This window comes from Cherax quadricarinatus, chromosome 3, assembly GCF_038502225.1.
Source record: "Cherax quadricarinatus isolate ZL_2023a chromosome 3, ASM3850222v1, whole genome shotgun sequence".
Lineage (NCBI taxonomy): Eukaryota > Metazoa > Arthropoda > Malacostraca > Decapoda > Parastacidae > Cherax > Cherax quadricarinatus.
The window spans coordinates 2,959,599-2,979,837 of record NC_091294.1 but is presented as its reverse complement, the minus strand read 5'-3'; the positions used below and the strand labels follow the sequence as shown (position 1 = coordinate 2,979,837).

The 20,239-nt window shown below is 37.9% G+C and overlaps 1 protein-coding gene across 1 annotated transcript in view; it reads left to right on the top strand.

Annotated features, from left to right (window-relative positions):
• Nucleotides 1-20,239, top strand: part of LOC128706544 (unconventional myosin-Ie) — a 701,146-nt gene that overhangs the window by 99,044 nt on the left and 581,863 nt on the right. The gene's annotated exons all lie outside the window — the stretch shown is intronic.

Here is a 20,239-nt window from a genome sequence, read left to right as displayed (position 1 = left end):
CACAACACCTTGCTGGTATATAATGAAGATCACAACACCTTGCTGGTATATATAATGAAGATCACAGCACCTTGCTGGTATATAATGAAAATCACAGCACCTTCCTGGTATATAATAATGAAGATCACAGCACCTTGCTGGTATATAATGAAGATCACAGCACCTTGCTGGTATATAATAATGAAGATCACAACACCTTGCTGGTATATAATAATGAAGATCACAGCACCTTGCTGGTATATAATAATGAAGATCACAGCACCTTGCTGGTATATAATGAAGATCACAGCACCTTGCTGGTATATAATGAAGATCACAGCACCTTGCTGGTATATAATGAAGATCACAGCACCTTGCTGGTATATAATGAAGATCACAGCACCTTGCTGGTATATAATGAAGATCACAGCACCTTGCTGGTATATAATAATGAAGATCACAGCACCTTGCTGGTATATAATGAAGATCACAGCACCTTGCTGGTATATAAGGAAGATCACAGCACTGCACCTTGCTGGTATATAATGAAGATCACAGCACCTTGCTGGTATATAATAATGAAGATCACAGCACCTTGCTGGTATATAATAATGAAGATCACAGCACCTTGCTGGTATATAATAATGAAGATCACAGCACCTTGCTGGTATATAATAATGAAGATCACAGCACCTTGCTGGTATATAATAATGAAGATCACAGCACCTTGCTGGTATATAATAATGAAGATCACAGCACCTTGCTGGTATATAATAATGAAGATCACAGCACCTTGCTGGTATATAATAATGAAGATCACAGCACCTTGCTGGTATATAATAATGAAGATCACAGCACCTTGCTGGTATATAATAATGAAGATCACAGCACCTTGCTGGTATATAATAATGAAGATCACAGCACCTTGCTGGTATATAATAATGAAGATCACAGCACCTTGCTGGTATATAATAATGAAGATCACAGCACCTTGCTGGTATATAATAATGAAGATCACAGCACCTTGCTGGTATATAATGAAGATCACAGCACCTTGCTGGTATATAATAATGAAGATCACAACACCTTGCTGGTATATAATGAAGATCACAACACCTTGCTGGTATATAATGAAGATCACACCTTGCTGGTATATAATAATGATCACAACACCTTGCTGGTATATAATGAAGATCACACCTTGCTGGTATATAATGAAGATCACAACACCTTGCTGGTATATAATGAAGATCACAACACCTTGCTGGTATATAATGAAGATCACAACACCTTGCTGGTATATAATGAAGATCACAGCACCTTGCTGGTATATAATAATGAAGATCACAGCACCTTGCTGGTATATAATGAAGATCACAACACCTTGCTGGTATATAATAATGATCACAACACCTTGCTGGTATATAATAATGAAGATCACAACACCTTGCTGGTATATAATGAAGATCACAACACCTTGCTGGTATATAATGAAGATCACAGCACCTTGCTGGTATATAATAATGAAGATCACAGCACCTTGCTGGTATATAATAATGAAGATCACAGCACCTTGCTGGTATATAATAATGAAGATCACAACACCTTGCTGGTATATAATAATGAAGATCACAACACCTTGCTGGTATATAATAATGAAGATCACAACACCTTGCTGGTATATAATAATGAAGATCACAACACCTTGCTGGTATATAATAATGAAGATCACAGCACCTTGCTGGTATATAATGAAGATCACAACACCTTGCTGGTATATAATGAAGATCACAACACCTTGCTGGTATATAATAATGAAGATCACAACACCTTGCTGGTATATAATAATGAAGATCACAACACCTTGCTGGTATATAATAATGAAGATCACAACACCTTGCTGGTATATAATAATGAAGATCACAACACCTTGCTGGTATATAATAATGAAGATCACAACACCTTGCTGGTATATAATAATGAAGATCACAACACCTTGCTGGTATATAATAATGAAGATCACAACACCTTGCTGGTATATAATAATGAAGATCACAACACCTTGCTGGTATATAATAATGAAGATCACAACACCTTGCTGGTATATAATAATGAAGATCACAACACCTTGCTGGTATATAATGAAGATCACAACACCTTGCTGGTATATAATGAAGATCACAACACCTTGCTGGTATATAATAATGAAGATCACAACACCTTGCTGGTATATAATAATGAAGATCACAACACCTTGCTGGTATATAATAATGAAGATCACAACACCTTGCTGGTATATAATGAAGATCACAACACCTTGCTGGTATATAATAATGAAGATCACAACACCTTGCTGGTATATAATAATGAAGATCACAACACCTTGCTGGTATATAATAATGAAGATCACAACACCTTGCTGGTATATAATAATGAAGATCACAACACCTTGCTGGTATATAATGAAGATCACAACACCTTGCTGGTATATAATGAAGATCACAACACCTTGCTGGTATATAATGAAGATCACAACACCTTGCTGGTATATAATAATGAAGATCACAACACCTTGCTGGTATATAATGAAGATCACAACACCTTGCTGGTATATAATAATGAAGATCACAACACCTTGCTGGTATATAATGAAGATCACAGCACCTTGCTGGTATATAATAATGAAGATCACAGCACCTTGCTGGTATATAATAATGAAGATCACAACACCTTGCTGGTATATAATAATGAAGATCACAACACCTTGCTGGTATATAATAATGAAGATCACAACACCTTGCTGGTATATAATAATGAAGATCACAGCACCTTGCTGGTATATAATGAAGATCACAACACCTTGCTGGTATATAATGAAGATCACAACACCTTGCTGGTATATAATAATGAAGATCACAGCACCTTGCTGGTATATAATAATGAAGATCACAGCACCTTGCTGGTATATAATAATGAAGATCACAACACCTTGCTGGTATATAATAATGAAGATCACAGCACCTTGCTGGTATATAATAATGAAGATCACAGCACCTTGCTGGTATATAATGAAGATCACAACACCTTGCTGGTATATAATAATGAAGATCACAGCACCTTGATGGTATATAATGAAGATCACTGCACCTTGCTGGTATATAATAAAGATCACAACACCTTGCTGGTATATAATAATGAAGATCACAGCACCTTGCTGGTATATAATGAAGATCACAGCACCTTGCTGGTATATATAATGAAGATCACAGCACCTTGCTGGTATATAATGAAAATCACAGCACCTTCCTGGTATATAATAATGAAGATCACAGCACCTTGCTGGTATATAATGAAGATCACAGCACCTTGCTGGTATATAATAATGAAGATCACAGCACCTTGCTGGTATATAATAATGAAGATCACAGCACCTTGCTGGTATATAATAATGAAGATCACAGCACCTTGCTGGTATATAATAATGATCACAACACCTTGCTGGTATATAATAATGAAGATCACAGCACCTTGCTGGTATATAATGAAGATCACAGCACCTTGCTGGTATATAATAATGATCACAACACCTTGCTGGTATATAATAATGATCACAGCACCTTGCTGGTATATAATGAAGATCACAGCACCTTGCTGGTATATAATGAAGATCACAGCACCTTGCTGGTATATAATGAAGATCACAACACCTTGCTGGTATATAATGAAGATCACAACACCTTGCTGGTATATATAATGAAGATCACAGCACCTTGCTGGTATATAATGAAAATCACAGCACCTTCCTGGTATATAATAATGAAGATCACAGCACCTTGCTGGTATATAATGAAGATCACAGCACCTTGCTGGTATATAATAATGAAGATCACAGCACCTTGCTGGTATATAATAATGAAGATCACAGCACCTTGCTGGTATATAATGAAGATCACAGCACCTTGCTGGTATATAATGAAGATCACAGCACCTTGCTGGTATATAATAATGAAGATCACAGCACCTTGCTGGTATATAATGAAGATCACAGCACCTTGCTGGTATATAATAATGAAGATCACAGCACCTTGCTGGTATATAATAATGAAGATCACAGCACCTTGCTGGTATATAATGAAGATCACAGCACCTTGCTGGTATATAATAATGAAGATCACAGCACCTTGCTGGTATATAATAATGAAGATCACAGCACCTTGCTGGTATATAATGAAGATCACAGCACCTTGCTGGTATATAATAATGATCACAGCACCTTGCTGGTATATAATGAAGATCACAGCACCTTGCTGGTATATAATGAAGATCACAGCACCTTGCTGGTATATAATGAAGATCACAACACCTTGCTGGTATATAATGAAGATCACAGCACCTTGCTGGTATATAATGAAGATCACAACACCTTGCTGGTATATAATGAAGATCACAACACCTTGCTGGTATATAATGAAGATCACAGCACCTTGCTGGTATATAATAATGAAGATCACAGCACCTTGCTGGTATATAATAATGAAGATCACAGCACCTTGCTGGTATATAATGAAGATCACAGCACCTTGCTGGTATATAATAATGAAGATCACAGCACCTTGCTGGTATATAATAATGAAGATCACAGCACCTTGCTGGTATATAATAATGAAGATCACAGCACCTTGCTGGTATATAATAATGAAGATCACAGCACCTTGCTGGTATATAATAATGAAGATCACAGCACCTTGCTGGTATATAATAATGAAGATCACAGCACCTTGCTGGTATATAATAATGAAGATCACAGCACCTTGCTGGTATATAATAATGAAGATCACAGCACCTTGCTGGTATATAATAATGAAGATCACAGCACCTTGCTGGTATATAATAATGAAGATCACAGCACCTTGCTGGTATATAATAATGAAGATCACAGCACCTTGCTGGTATATAATAATGAAGATCACAGCACCTTGCTGGTATATAATGAAGATCACAACACCTTGCTGGTATATAATGAAGATCACAACACCTTGCTGGTATATAATAATGATCACAACACCTTGCTGGTATATAATAATGAAGATCACAACACCTTGCTGGTATATAATAATGAAGATCACAGCACCTTGCTGGTATATAATGAAGATCACAACACCTTGCTGGTATATAATGAAGATCACAGCACCTTGCTTGTATATAATGAAGATCAAGATCACAACACCTTGCTGGTATATAATAATGAAGATCACAACACCTTGCTGGTATATAATGAAGATCACACCTTGCTGGTATATAATGAAGATCACAACTTGCTGGTATATAATGAAGATCACAGCACCTTGCTGGTATATAATGAAGATCACAGCACCTTGCTGGTATATAATAATGAAGATCACAGCACCTTGCTGGTATATAATGAAGATCACAGCACCTTGCTGGTATATAATAATGAAGATCACAGCACCTTGCTGGTATATAATAATGAAGATCACAGCACCTTGCTGGTATATAATAATGAAGATCACAGCACCTTGCTGGTATATAATAATGAAGATCACAACACCTTGCTGGTATATAATAATGAAGATCACAACACCTTGCTGGTATATAATAATGAAGATCACAACACCTTGCTGGTATATAATAATGAAGATCACAACACCTTGCTGGTATATAATGAAGATCACAACACCTTGATATAATATTGAAGATCACAGCACCTTGCTGGTATATAATAAGATCACAGCACCTTGCTGGTATATAATAATGAAGATCACAGCACCTTGCTGGTATATAATAATGAAGATCACAACACCTTGCTGGTATATAATAATGAAGATCACAACACCTTGCTGGTATATAATAATGAAGATCACAGCACCTTGCTGGTATATAATAATGAAGATCACAGCAACTTGCTGGTATATAATAATGAAGATCACAGCACCTTGCTGGTATATAATAATGAAGATCACAACACCTTGCTGGTATATAATGAAGATCACAACACCTTGCTGGTATATAATGAAGATCACAACACCTTGCTGGTATATAATAATGAAGATCACAGCACCTTGCTGGTATATAATAATGATCACAACACCTTGCTGGTATATAATAATGAAGATCACAGCACCTTGCTGGTATATAATAATGAAGATCACAACACCTTGCTGGTATATAATAATGAAGATCACAACACCTTGCTGGTATATAATAATGAAGATCACAACACCTTGCTGGTATATAATAATGAAGATCACAACACCTTGCTGGTATATAATAATGAAGATCACAACACCTTGCTGGTATATAATAATGAAGATCACAGCACCTTGCTGGTATATAATAATGAAGATCACAGCACCTTGCTGGTATATAATAATGAAGATCACAACACCTTGCTGGTATATAATAATGAAGATCACAGCACCTTGCTGGTATATAATAATGAAGATCACAGCACCTTGCTGGTATATAATAATGAAGATCACAGCACCTTGCTGGTATATAATAATGAAGATCACAGCACCTTGCTGGTATATAATAATGAAGATCACAGCACCTTGCTGGTATATAATAATGAAGATCACAACACCTTGCTGGTATATAATAATGAAGATCACAACACCTTGCTGGTATATAATAATGAAGATCACAACACCTTGCTGGTATATAATAATGATCACAACACCTTGCTGGTATATAATAATGAAGATCACAACACCTTGCTGGTATATAATAATGAAGATCACAGCACCTTGCTGGTATATAATAATGAAGATCACAACACCTTGCTGGTATATAATAATGAAGATCACAGCACCTTGCTGGTATATAATAATGAAGATCACAGCACCTTGCTGGTATATAATAATGAAGATCACAGCACCTTGCTGGTATATAATAATGAAGATCACAGCACCTTGCTGGTATATAATAATGAAGATCACAACACCTTGCTGGTATATAATAATGAAGATCACAGCACCTTGCTGGTATATAATAATGAAGATCACAGCACCTTGCTGGTATATAATAATGAAGATCACAACACCTTGCTGGTATATAATAATGAAGATCACAACACCTTGCTGGTATATAATAATGAAGATCACAGCACCTTGCTGGTATATAATAATGAAGATCACAGCACCTTGCTGGTATATAATAATGAAGATCACAGCACCTTGCTGGTATATAATAATGAAGATCACAGCACCTTGCTGGTATATAATAATCATTCTTCTAAGACACTTTTCAAAAATTGATAAAGAAAAACTATGTTCACTCTTCATTTGACAAAAGTTATACAGAGCTGATTAAAACCCATTATCATTCAACACTTTCACCATCATTCAACACTTTCACCATCATTCAACACTTTCACCATCATTCAACACTTTCACCATCATTCAACACTTTCACCATCATTCAACACTTTCACCATCATTCAACACTTTCACTATCATTCAACACTTTCACTATCATTCAACACTTTCACTATCATTCAACACTTTCATTATCATTCAACACTTTATCATTATCATTTCAATCATCATTTCACTATCATTCATTCATATCTTTCACTATCATTCAACACTTTCACTATCATTCAACACTTTCACTATCATTCAACACTTTCACTATCATTCAACACTTTCATTATCATTCATCACTTTCATTATCATTCAACACTTTCACTATCATCACTTTCACTATCATTCAACACTTTCATTATCATTCAACACTTTCATTATCATTCAACACTTTCACTATCTTTCATCACTTTCACTATCATTCATCACTTTCACTATCATTCATCACTTTCACTATCATTCATCACTTTCACTATCATTCATCACTTTCACTATCATTCAACACTTTCACTATCATTCATCACTTTCACTATCATTCATCACTTTCACTATCATTCATCACTTTCACTATCATTCAACACTTTCACTATCATTCATCACTTTCACTATCATTCATCACTTTCATTATCATTCAACACTTTCACTATCATTCATCACTTTCACTATCATTCAACACTTTCACTATCATTAATCACTTTCACTATCATTCATCACTTTCACTATCATTCATCACTTTCACTATCATTCAACACTTTCACTATCATTCAACACTTTCACTATCATTCAACACTTTCACGATCATTCAACACTTTCACTATCATTCAACACTTTCACTATCATTCAACACTTTCACTATCATTCAACACTTTCATTATCATTCAACACTTTCACTATCATTCAACACTTTCACTATCATTCATCACTTTCATTATCATTCATCACTTTCATTATCATTCAACACTTTCATTATCATTCAACACTTTCATTATCATTCAACACTTTCATTATCATTCAACACTTTCATTATCATTCAACACTTTCATTATCATTCATCACTTTCATTATCATTCATCACTTTCACTATCATTCATCACTTTCATTATCATTCAACACTTTCATTATCATTCATCACTTTCATTATCATTCATCACTTTCATTATCATTCAACACTTTCACTATCATTCAACACTTTCATTATCATTCAACACTTTCACTATCATTCAACACTTTCATTATCATTCATCACTTTCATTATCATTCATCACTTTCATTATCATTCAACACTTTCATTATCATTCAACACTTTCACTATCATTCAACACTTTCACTATCATTCAACACTTTCACTATCATTCAACACTTTCATTATCATTCATCACTTTCATTATCATTCAACACTTTCATTATCATTCAACACTTTCACTATCATTCATCACTTTCATTATTCAACACTTTCATTATCATTCAACACTTTCATTATCATTCAACACTTTCATTATCATTCAACACTTTCATTATCATTCAACACTTTCACTATCATTCAACACTTTCATTATCATTCATCACTTTCACCATCATTCAACACTTTCATTATCATTCATCACTTTCACCATCATTCAACACTTTCACTATCATTCAACACTTTTATTATCATTCAACACTTTCATTATCATTCAACACTTTCATTATCATTCAACACTTTCATTATCATTCAACACTTTCATTATCATTCAACACTTTCATTATCATTCAACACTTTCATTATCATTCAACACTTTCATTATCATTCAACACTTTCACTATCATTCAACACTTTCATTATAATTCAACATTTTCACCATCGTTGACACATGATCACTTGTCTTTGCAGAGGCGCCCAGATACCACAGTTAATAAGGTACATTAACTTACAAATTTAAGCAGTGTAATTACAAATTTGCCAATTTACTAATATATAGTTAATAAACTTGGAACTCTCACATTGTAAACAATAACTGGACTTTGTCTCTTCTGATCTTCAAGTTTTCACCAGTGGAACACTTAAGAAACCTTCCTATACAGTTTGGCCTTCGTAAGTTTTAATTTGCAAATTTTATTACCATAAGTTTTGTGCAGTAACGGGAGACTGCCTTTTCTGATTGTGTTGAACCATTAATCACTGATGTATCTTAATCATTGATGTATCTTAATCATTGATGTATCTTAATTGATAAAAAGGTTTAGAATAACTTTGGGCTGTGAAGTCACAATTTGATAATTTTATGAAATTAGGAAAGTGTAAATATTGTTTTTCCTGCGGTAATGTGTGAATATTGTCGATGTATCTGGGATGAAGATTGTCTTGTAATGTGTGAATATTGTCGATGTATCTGGGATGAAGATTGTCTTGTAAGTTGGTAAAACTTCAGCCTCTCATCTGTTCTTGTCTGGTAGCTCATAAAAGTAACCTATGCAAATTTCAGTTTGAATTAAAATTTAACTGAAAACTGAGAAATAGTTGATGATGCTTATGTAATTTATGATATCTTTAGGGTTTAAGACTGTGTAGGTACAAATTTGACAATTGGAGAATGCCTCTTCTGGTCTGCTTCAAACTTTAAGTTGTGTAAATATTTTTTTTTTTTTAAGTTTTACTAAATAAATTGCTTTCGATGCAATAACTGGAGAATTCTGCTTGGTTTCAAACCTTAAAGCTGATGTATTTTACTGGATTGATAGTAGGCTGTGTAGGTGTCAGTTTTATTGAAAAAATTAGGTAAATTTAAATATTGGTTTTCATGCGATACTCTGTGAATACTGATTGAATCAGCTTCATGCCTTGTATACCAGTAACTTGAGACTGCAGCTGCCGAACTGTTGTATGTTGTGACTTGTCTCCGTGCCAGAAATAATGTCTTTTCTGATTGTATTTAAACTCTCAAAGTTGGTATATCTTAGTGGAAGGTCTGAATTGGTTTTAAGCTGTCGTTGTGAATGACCTTTTTTTTCGTGGAAAAGACCGGGTGGTGTCCATGTGGTTACTTGTGGATGTTTCTTGCGATTGACTTGAAATCTTTAACGCTGATCTAACTGCATTGCAGACTTATGGAGCACTTTGCACTATTCATTTTGCATGTATTGTAGGTATAGTGTTTGGACTTAGGATAATACTTCCCTCTGATTGCACAGTGACTGAAAGACATCTAGTTATTTATCTGACTCTTCCTCTTCTTTCCAGACCAGCTTATATTTGATATATTTGATTTGACAATTTATCTTGTTCGACTGTAATAGCAATGTAAAGTTTTGGTGTTCACTTAAGGCCAGATACAACAGTTGTCATAAAGAACAGCCATAACAAACCTAGTATTGTCAGCTAAACAGAACCTTGTTAGTGCCTTCGTTGTTCCTAGTTGAAGGTGACACCACCAATTACCAGAGTGATCATTAAGGTTATTTAAGTTTTACCTGGGCTGGCTTGAGTCACAGCGCTTAATACAACTTCCATGTAAGTTACAATAGCACCCGTAAATAACGAACCATTTGAAAATCTTGGATTAGTTTTAGTTCGTTGTATTTTCGTTAGGAGCTCCATTTTCATCATAGGATATCACGTTAGTTTATTTTGAGATGCTTTTGGACAGATTCGGATTATATTTAGATCAGTTTGATTTCATTTACATTAGTTTTGGCTTCATTTAGATTAATTTTTTAATAAATTAAATGGTTTCCGTTTCACTTGCATCAGTTTGTGTTTAGATTGATTTGGGTTATATGGGTTTGAGTTTATATTGCTTTGGGTTCCATCTGCATTGATTTGTTTTCCATTATTGGTTGGACTCCATTTATATATATTTTGTATGCATTTCTTTTGGTTTCATTTGATATAAACGTTACTTGTATTGGTTTGGGTTCACTTTTAAATTGATTTGAGCAGGGTGAGGGACATTAAGAGGGACATTAAGAGGGACATTAAGAAGGACACTAAGAGGGACACTAAGAGGGACACTAAGAGGGACATTAAGAGGGACACTAAGAGGGACACTAAGAGGGACACTAAGAGGGACATTAAGAGGGACATTAAGAGGGACACTAAGAGGGACACTAAGAGGGACACTAAGAGGGACACTAAGAGGGACATTAAGAGGGACATTAAGAGGGACACTAAGAGGGACACTAAGAGGGACACTAAGAGGGACACTAAGAGGGACATTAAGAGGGACACTAAGAGAGACATTAAGAGGGACACTAAGAGGGACATTAAGAGGGACACTAAGAGGGACACTAAGAGGGACACTAAGAGGGACATTAAGAGGGACATTAAGAGGGACACTAAGAGGGACACTAAGAGGGACATTAAGAGGGACATTAAGAGGACACTAAGAGGGACACTAAGAGGGACACTAAGAGGGACACTAAGAGGGACATTAAGAGGGACACTAAGAGGGACACTAAGAGAGACATTAAGAGGGACACTAAGAGGGACACTAAGAGGGACACTAAGAGGGACACTAAGAGGGACATTAAGAGGGACACTAAGAGGGACACTAAGAGAGACATTAAGAGGGACACTAAGAGGGACACTAAGAGGGACACTAAGAGGGACATTAAGAGGGACACTAAGAGGGACACTAAGAGGGACACTAAGAGGGACACTAAGAGGGACACTAAGAGGGACACTAAGAGGGACACTAAGAGGGACACTAAGAGGGACATTAAGAGGGACATTAAGAGGGACATTAAGAGGACACTAAGAGAGACATTAAGAGGGACATTAAGAGGGACATTAAGAGGGACACTAAGAGGGACACTAAGAGGGACACTAAGAGGGACACTAAGAGAGACATTAAGAGGGACACTAAGAGGGACACTAAGAGGGACACTAAGAGGGACATTAAGAGGGACACTAAGAGGGACACTAAGAGAGACATTAAGAGGGACACTAAGACGGACATTAAGAGAGACATTAAGAGGGACATTAAGAGGGACACTAAGAGGGACATTAAGAGAGACATTAAGAGGGACATTAAGAGGGACATTAAGAGGGACACTAAGAGGGACACTAAGAGAGACATTAAGAGGGACACTAAGAGGGACACTAAGAGGGACACTAAGAGGGACACTAAGAGGGACACTAAGAGGGACACTAAGAGGGACACTAAGAGGGACACTAAGAGGGACACTAAGAGGGACACTAAGAGGGACATTAAGAGGGACATTAAGAGGGACATTAAGAGGGACATTAAGAGGGACACTAAGAGGGACACTAAGAGGGACACTAAGAGGGACACTAAGAGGGACATTAAGAGGGACATTAAGAGGGACATTAAGAGGGACACTAAGAGGGACACTAAGAGGGACACTAAGAGGGACACTAAGAGGGACACTAAGAGGGACACTAAGAGGGACATTAAGAGGGACATTAAGAGGGACACTAAGAGGGACACTAAGAGGGACACTAAGAGGGACACTAAGAGGGACATTAAGAGGGACATTAAGAGGGACATTAAGAGGGACACTAAGAGGGACACTAAGAGGGACACTAAGAGGGACACTAAGAGGGACATTAAGAGGGACATTAAGAGGGACATTAAGAGGGACATTAAGAGGGACATTAAGAGGGACACTAAGAGAGACATTAAGAGGGACATTAAGAGGGACATTAAGAGGGACATTAAGAGGACACTAAGAGAGACATTAAGAGGGACATTAAGAGGGACATTAAGAGGGACACTAAGAGGGACACTAAGAGGGACACTAAGAGGGACACTAAGAGGGACATTAAGAGGGACACTAAGAGGGACATTAAGAGGGACATTAAGAGGGACATTAAGAGGGACATTAAGAGGGACATTAAGAGGACACTAAGAGGGACACTAAGAGGGACATTAAGAGGGACATTAAGAGGACACTAAGAGGGACACTAAGAGGGACATTAAGAGGGACATTAAGAGGGACACTAAGAGGGACACTAAGAGGGACATTAAGAGGGACATTAAGAGGGACATTAAGAGGGACACTAAGAGGGACATTAAGAGGGACATTAAGAGGGACCTTAAGAGGGACATTAAGAGGACACTAAGAGAGACATTAAGAGGGACATTAAGAGGGACATTAAGAGGGACACTAAGAGGGACACTAAGAGGGACACTAAGAGGGACACTAAGAGGGACATTAAGAGGGACACTAAGAGGGACATTAAGAGGGACATTAAGAGGGACATTAAGAGGGACATTAAGAGGGACATTAAGAGGACACTAAGAGGGACACTAAGAGGGACATTAAGAGGGACATTAAGAGGACACTAAGAGGGACACTAAGAGGGACATTAAGAGGGACATTAAGAGGGACACTAAGAGGGACACTAAGAGGGACACTAAGAGGGACACTAAGAGGGACATTAAGAGGGACATTAAGAGGGACATTAAGAGGGACATTAAAGGGGGATAAGAAAAGCTAAACGGGACTAGGGATTCGAAAACTAACCTAAAAGGTCTTTACCAGGTTTATAGAACAAAAGTTAGAGATAAGATAGATCCCATTAAAAATAACTCTGGGCATCTTACTGACAAGGAGAATGAAATGTGCTCTATTCTTAATAATTATTTTCTCTCGGTTTTCACGCAAGAAGGCACTAACAATATCTCAATAATTAATTTTTATAGTGGGCTTGAAGACGATAAATTATGCAATATCACAGTCACTAGCGAAATGGTTATCAAACAGATAGACTGTTTGAAGCAAAATAAATCCTCGGGCCCTGATGAACTTTTTTCAAGGGTTTTTAAAGAGTGTAAAATGGAACTTTGTGAACCATTGACTAATATTTTTAATATTTCTCTTCAAACAGGTGTAGTGTCTGATATGTGGAAGATAGCTAATGTAATTCCTATTTTTAAAGCAGGGGGCAAGTCGTTACCGTCAAATTACCGCCCAATAAGCCTGACCTCAATTGTAGGCAAATTACTAGAGTCAATTATAGCTGATATTATAAGAAGCATAATTTGATTAATGATACTCAGCATGGATTCACGAGGGGTCGTTTCTGTCTAACTAATTTATTAACCTTCTTCAGTAAAACTTTTGAGACCGTTGATCATGATAAAGAATTCGATATTGTTTATTTAGATTTTAGTAAGGTTTTTGATAGAGTACCGCATCAGAGACTGTTTAAGAAAGTGGCAGCTCATGGCATTGGGGGAAAAGTGCTGTTATGGATCGAGTCATGGCTCACTAATAGGAAGAAGAGAGTATGCTTAAATGGGTTTAAATCCGAGTGGGGATCTGTAATAAGTGGCGTTCCACAAGGATCAGTCTTAGGCCCATTGTTGTTTATAATATATATCAATGACTTTGATGAAGGAATTACTAGCAATATGAGCAAATTCGCCGATGACACAAAGATAGGTAGGATAATTAATTCAAATGTAGATATCAGGGAACTTCAGGAGGATTTAGACAAAGTCAATACCTGGTCAGAAAAGTGGCAGATGCAGTTCAATGTAGATAAATGCAAGGTTCTGAAGCTCGGGAGTGTCCATAACCCTAGCACTTATAAGTTAAATAATGTAGAACTTAGCCATACATAATGCGGAAAGGACTTGGGGGTTATGGTGAGCAGCAACCTTAAACCAAGACAGCAGTGCCTAAGCGTACGTGATAAGGCAAATAGATTATTGTGATTTATATCTAGAAGTGTAAGCAACAGAAGTCCAGAGGTGAGGTAAGGCCTCACCTAGATTACGCAGCTCAGTTCTGGTCTTCATATTATAGAATGGATATAAATTCGTTAGAAAACATTCAGCGTAGGATGACTAAATTAATACATAGCATTAGAAATCTTCCGTATGAAGAACGATTGAAGGCTCTTAAACTGCATTTACTTGTAAGACGAAGAATGAGGGGAGACATGATCGAAGTGTACAAGTGGAAGATGGGTATTAACAAAGGGGATATAAATAAGGTCTTGAGGATATCTCTCCAAGAGAGAACCCGCAATAATGGATTCAAATTAGATAACTTTATATTTCGAAAGGATGTAGGAAAGTATTGGTTTGGAAATAGGGTAGTTGATGAGTGGAACAGTCTGCCTAGTAGGGTTATTGAAGCTAAAACCTTGGGTCGTTTCAAATTTAAGTTAGAGAGATCACTGAATTAGAGCAAAAACTTAGGATGTTATACCTCACAGAAGAAGTACGAATGGAACAAAGGGCCATACAGGATATTGCAAGAAACCCAAAATATTTCTATTCCTACGCAAAATCCAAGCTAAGAACTACTTGTAGAATTGGACCATTATTGAGAGGAGACTCGTATATTGACGGTGAACAGGAAATGAGTGAAATCCTAAAAGAACAGTACGAGTCGGTGTTCAGCAACCCACTAAATGACAGCAAGGTAGAAAATGCAGAAACATTTTTCACTCCATGTGACTCCTGGAGTCACATGATTTCATCGTCTACCCGTCCTCATCATAGGCAGAGGTTGTTTTGATAAGGACCTGCCTCGCATGGGCCAGTAGGCCTTCTACAGTGTTCCTCCATTCTTATGTTCTTATGACATTCCTCAGGTCACGTGCGTCACATCTCACTCTCCGCCTATATATATATTGTCTTTCTACCTCTGTATGTTAGAAGTGATCAAGGTCCCAGGACCGAAACGTTTTCTAATAAATATGTTATAGTGTTTGCTTACGTGTCTTTCTAAACCAACAAATTTCATGGACCAGCACAACCAACATAACCCGAACCAGCATGGTTTTAGAGCAGGACGATCATGTCTGTCACAGCTGCTGAACCATTGTGACAAAATTACGGAGGCATTGGAAGACGACCAAACCCAGATGTGATTTACACAGATTTTGCAAAGGCGTTTGACAAATGCGATCATGGAGTGATAGCGCACAAAATGAAGGTCATGGGCATTACGGGGAAGGTAGGCAGATGGATTTTCGGTTTCCTAACACACAGAACACAAAAAGTAGTAGTGAACAAGGCAAGATTCAGCATCAGCGAGGTCAAAAGCTCAGTGCCCCAAGGCACTGTCCTGGCACCTCTGCTGTTCCTCATCCTCATAGCAGACATAGAACATAAGAACATAAGAAAGGAGGAACACTGCAGCAGGCCTGTTGGCCCATACTAGGCAGGTCCTTTACAATTCATCCCACTAACAAAACTTTTGCCCAACCCAATTTTCAATGCTACCCAAGAAATAAGCTCTGATGCGCAAGTCCCACTCAAATCCAACCCTCCCACTCATGTACTTATCCAACCTAAATTTGAAACTACCCAAAGTCCTAGCCTCAATAACCCAACTAGGTAGACTGTTCCACTCATCAACTACCCTATTTCCAAACCAATACTTTCCTATGTTCTTTCTAAATCTAAACTTATCTAATTTAAATCCATTACTGCGGGTTCTCTCTTGGAGATATATACTCAAGACCTTATTAATATCCCCTTTATTAATACCTCTCTTCCACTTATACACTTCGATCAAGTCTCCCCTCATTCTTCGTCTAACAAGTGAATGTAACTTAAGGAAGATTTCTAATGCTATGTATTAATTTAGTCATCCTACGCTGATGTTTTCTAACGAATTTATGTCCATTCTGTAATATGGAGACCAGAATTGAGCTGCATAATCTAGGTGAGGCCTTACTAATGATGTATCAAGCTGCAGTATGACCTCTGGACTTCTGTTGCTTACACTTCTTGATATGAAGATTGAGACACTTATGCAGCATAAGTGTCTCAATCTTCAACTTGTCGGTTTTTCAAACCATTCATCACACACTTCTTGATATAAATCCCAGTAACATAACATAAATGACTAAAATGATTAACTGTGTAAGGAACCTCCCGTATGAAGATAGACTTAAAGCCTTAAATCTCCACTCTCTGGAGAGGCGTAGAATGAGGGGAGATATCATTGAAGTGTATAAGTGGATGACGGGCATAAACAAGGGAGACATTAATAAAGTACTGAGGGTGTCGAACCAGGTAAGAACCAGGAATAATGGATTTAAGTTGGATAAATTTAGATTTAGAAAGGACATAGGTAAGTACTGGTTTTCTAACAGAGTTGTAGATGCGTGGAACAGTCTTCCCAGTGGGCTGATAGAGGTTAGGACCTTGGGTAGCTTTAAGAAGAGACTGGACAAATATATGAGTGGGAGGGGCTGGGTTTGATTGGTGTCAAGGGGTACGGGAGTTATTTCTTGAGTAGCTTTAGGTAGATGTCGTTTTGATAAGGACCTGCCTCGTATGGGCCAGTAGGCCTTCTGCAGTGTTCCTACATTCTTATGTTCTTAAGAATGTTTTATTATTTTTTATTATCACACTGGCCGATTCCCACCAAGGCAGGGTGGCCCGAAAAAGAAAAACTTTCACCATCATTCACTCCATCACTGTCTTGCCAGAAGGGTGCTTTACACTACAGTTTTTAAACTGCAACATTAACACCCCTCCTTCAGAGTGCAGGCACTGTACTTCCCATCTCCAGGACTCAAGTCCGGCCTGCCGGTTTCCCTGAATCCCTTCATAAATGTTACTTTGCTCACACTCCAACAGCACGTCAAGTATTAAAAACCATTTGTCTCCATTCACTCCTATCAAACACGCTCACGCATGCCTGCTGGAAGTCCAAGCCCCTCGCACACAAAACCTCCTTTACCCCCTCCCTCCAACCCTTCCTAGGCCGACCCCTACCGCGCCTTCCTTCCACTACAGACTGATACACTCTTGAAGTCATTCTGTTTCGCTCCATTCTCTCTACATGTCCGAACCACCTCAACAACCCTTCCTCAGCCCTCTGGACAACAGTTTTGGTAATCCCGCACCTCCTCCTAACTTCCAAACTACGAATTCTCTGCATTATATTCACACCACACATTGCCCTCAGACATGACATCTCCACTGCCTCCAGCCTTCTCCTCGCTGCAACATTCATCACCCATGCTTCACACCCATATAAGAGCGTTGGTAAAACTATACTCTCATACATTCCCCTCTTTGCCTCCAAGGACAAAGTTCTTTGTCTCCACAGACTCCTAAGTGCACCACTCACTCTTTTTCCCTCATCAATTCTATGATTCACCTCATCTTTCATAGACCCATCCGCTGACACGTCCACTCCCAAATATCTGAATACGTTCACCTCTTAAGAATGTAGGAACACAAAAACACCCGGCACACTTTTGTATCATCATTTGCAGATGACACGAAAATAAGCATGAAAGTCAGTACGGTAGAGGACACTGAAAAAATACAGGAAGACATAAACAGGGTTTTCCAGTGGGCAGTGGAAAACAACATGACGTTCAATGGTGATAAGTTCCAGCTGCTTAGGTATGGGAAGAATGAAGAACTCAAAAGGGGCACCATATACAAAACTCGAGAGGGTCACCAAATAGAACGTAAGGAACACGTAAAAGACCTGGGAATAATTATGTCAGCAGACCTTTCTTTTAAAGACCATAACAAGACAAAGATCACGACAGCCAGGAAGATGACGGGTTGGGTATTGAGAACTTTCAAAACTAGGGAAACAATGCCGATGGTGACTCTCTTCAAATCGCTAGTGCTCCCTCACTTAGACTATTGCTCAGTGGTGACGGCCCCGTTCAGGGCAGGAGAAATATCGGAGCTGGAACAAATACAGAGATCGTTTACGGCTCACATTGAGCCAGTAAAGCACCTAAACTACTGGGAACGCCTGCAAGTCTTCAACATAAGAACATAAGATTGAGACACTTATGCAGCATATGGGAATCTTTATTCAGGAAACGTTTCGCCACACAGTGGCTTCATCAGTCCAATACAAAGAGGAAGGCGTAAGGAGAGGAGGAGAATGAGGTAATCAGTCCCTCAACCTGGAGTCGATGTGTTCAGTCCATCAATCTTGTAGAATGTACAGCATAGGGCCGTAGACGTGGCTTATATACTGTAGTGAGGTGAGGTGAAGCAGGCGGAGGCGGGGTCATAGTGGTACCATCCACTAGTCGAAGTAGGTCTTCGTCCAAAGGTTGAACAAGCGTTGAAGAATTCTTTGTGGTATAAACCTTGGTAATAAATACCGACAAGTTGGTTTAGAAAGACACGTAAGCAAACACTATAACATATTTATTAGAAAACGTTTCAAGGTCCCAGGACCGAAACGTTTTCTAATAAATATGTTATAGTGTTTGCTTACGTGTCTTTCTAAACCAAGAATTCTTTGTAACAAGATCCCATGATGCTGCAGTGTCTGACAGTTGTGATGAATGGTTTGAAAAACCGACAAGTTGAAGATTGAGACACTTATGCAGCATATGGGAATCTTTATTCCGGAAACGTATCGCCACACAGTGGCTTCATCAGTCCAATACAAAGAGGAAGGCGTAAGGAGAGGAGGAGAATGAGGTAATCAGTCCCTCAACCTGTAGTCGATGTGTTCAGTCCATCAATCTACAAGATTGATGGACTGATCAAGGAGTGATGGAGTGATCATGGAGTGATCAAGGTCCCAGGACCGAAACGTTTTCTAATAAATATGTTATAGTGTTTGCTTACGTGTCTTTCTAAACCATTAATACCTATCTTCCACTTATACACCTCGATCAGGTCTCCCCTCATTCTTCGTCTAACAAGTGAATGTAACTTAAGAGTCTTCAATCTTTCTTCATAAGGAAGATTTCTAATGCTATGTATTAATTTAGTCATCCTACGCTGAATGTTTTCTAACGAATTTATGTCCATTCTGTAATATGGAGACCAGAATTGAACTGCATAATCTAGGTGAGGCCTTACTAATGATGTATAAAGCTGCAGTATGACCTCTGGACTTCTGTTGCTTACACTTCTTGATATAAATCCCAGTAATCTATTTGCCTTATTACGTACGCTTAGGCATTGCTG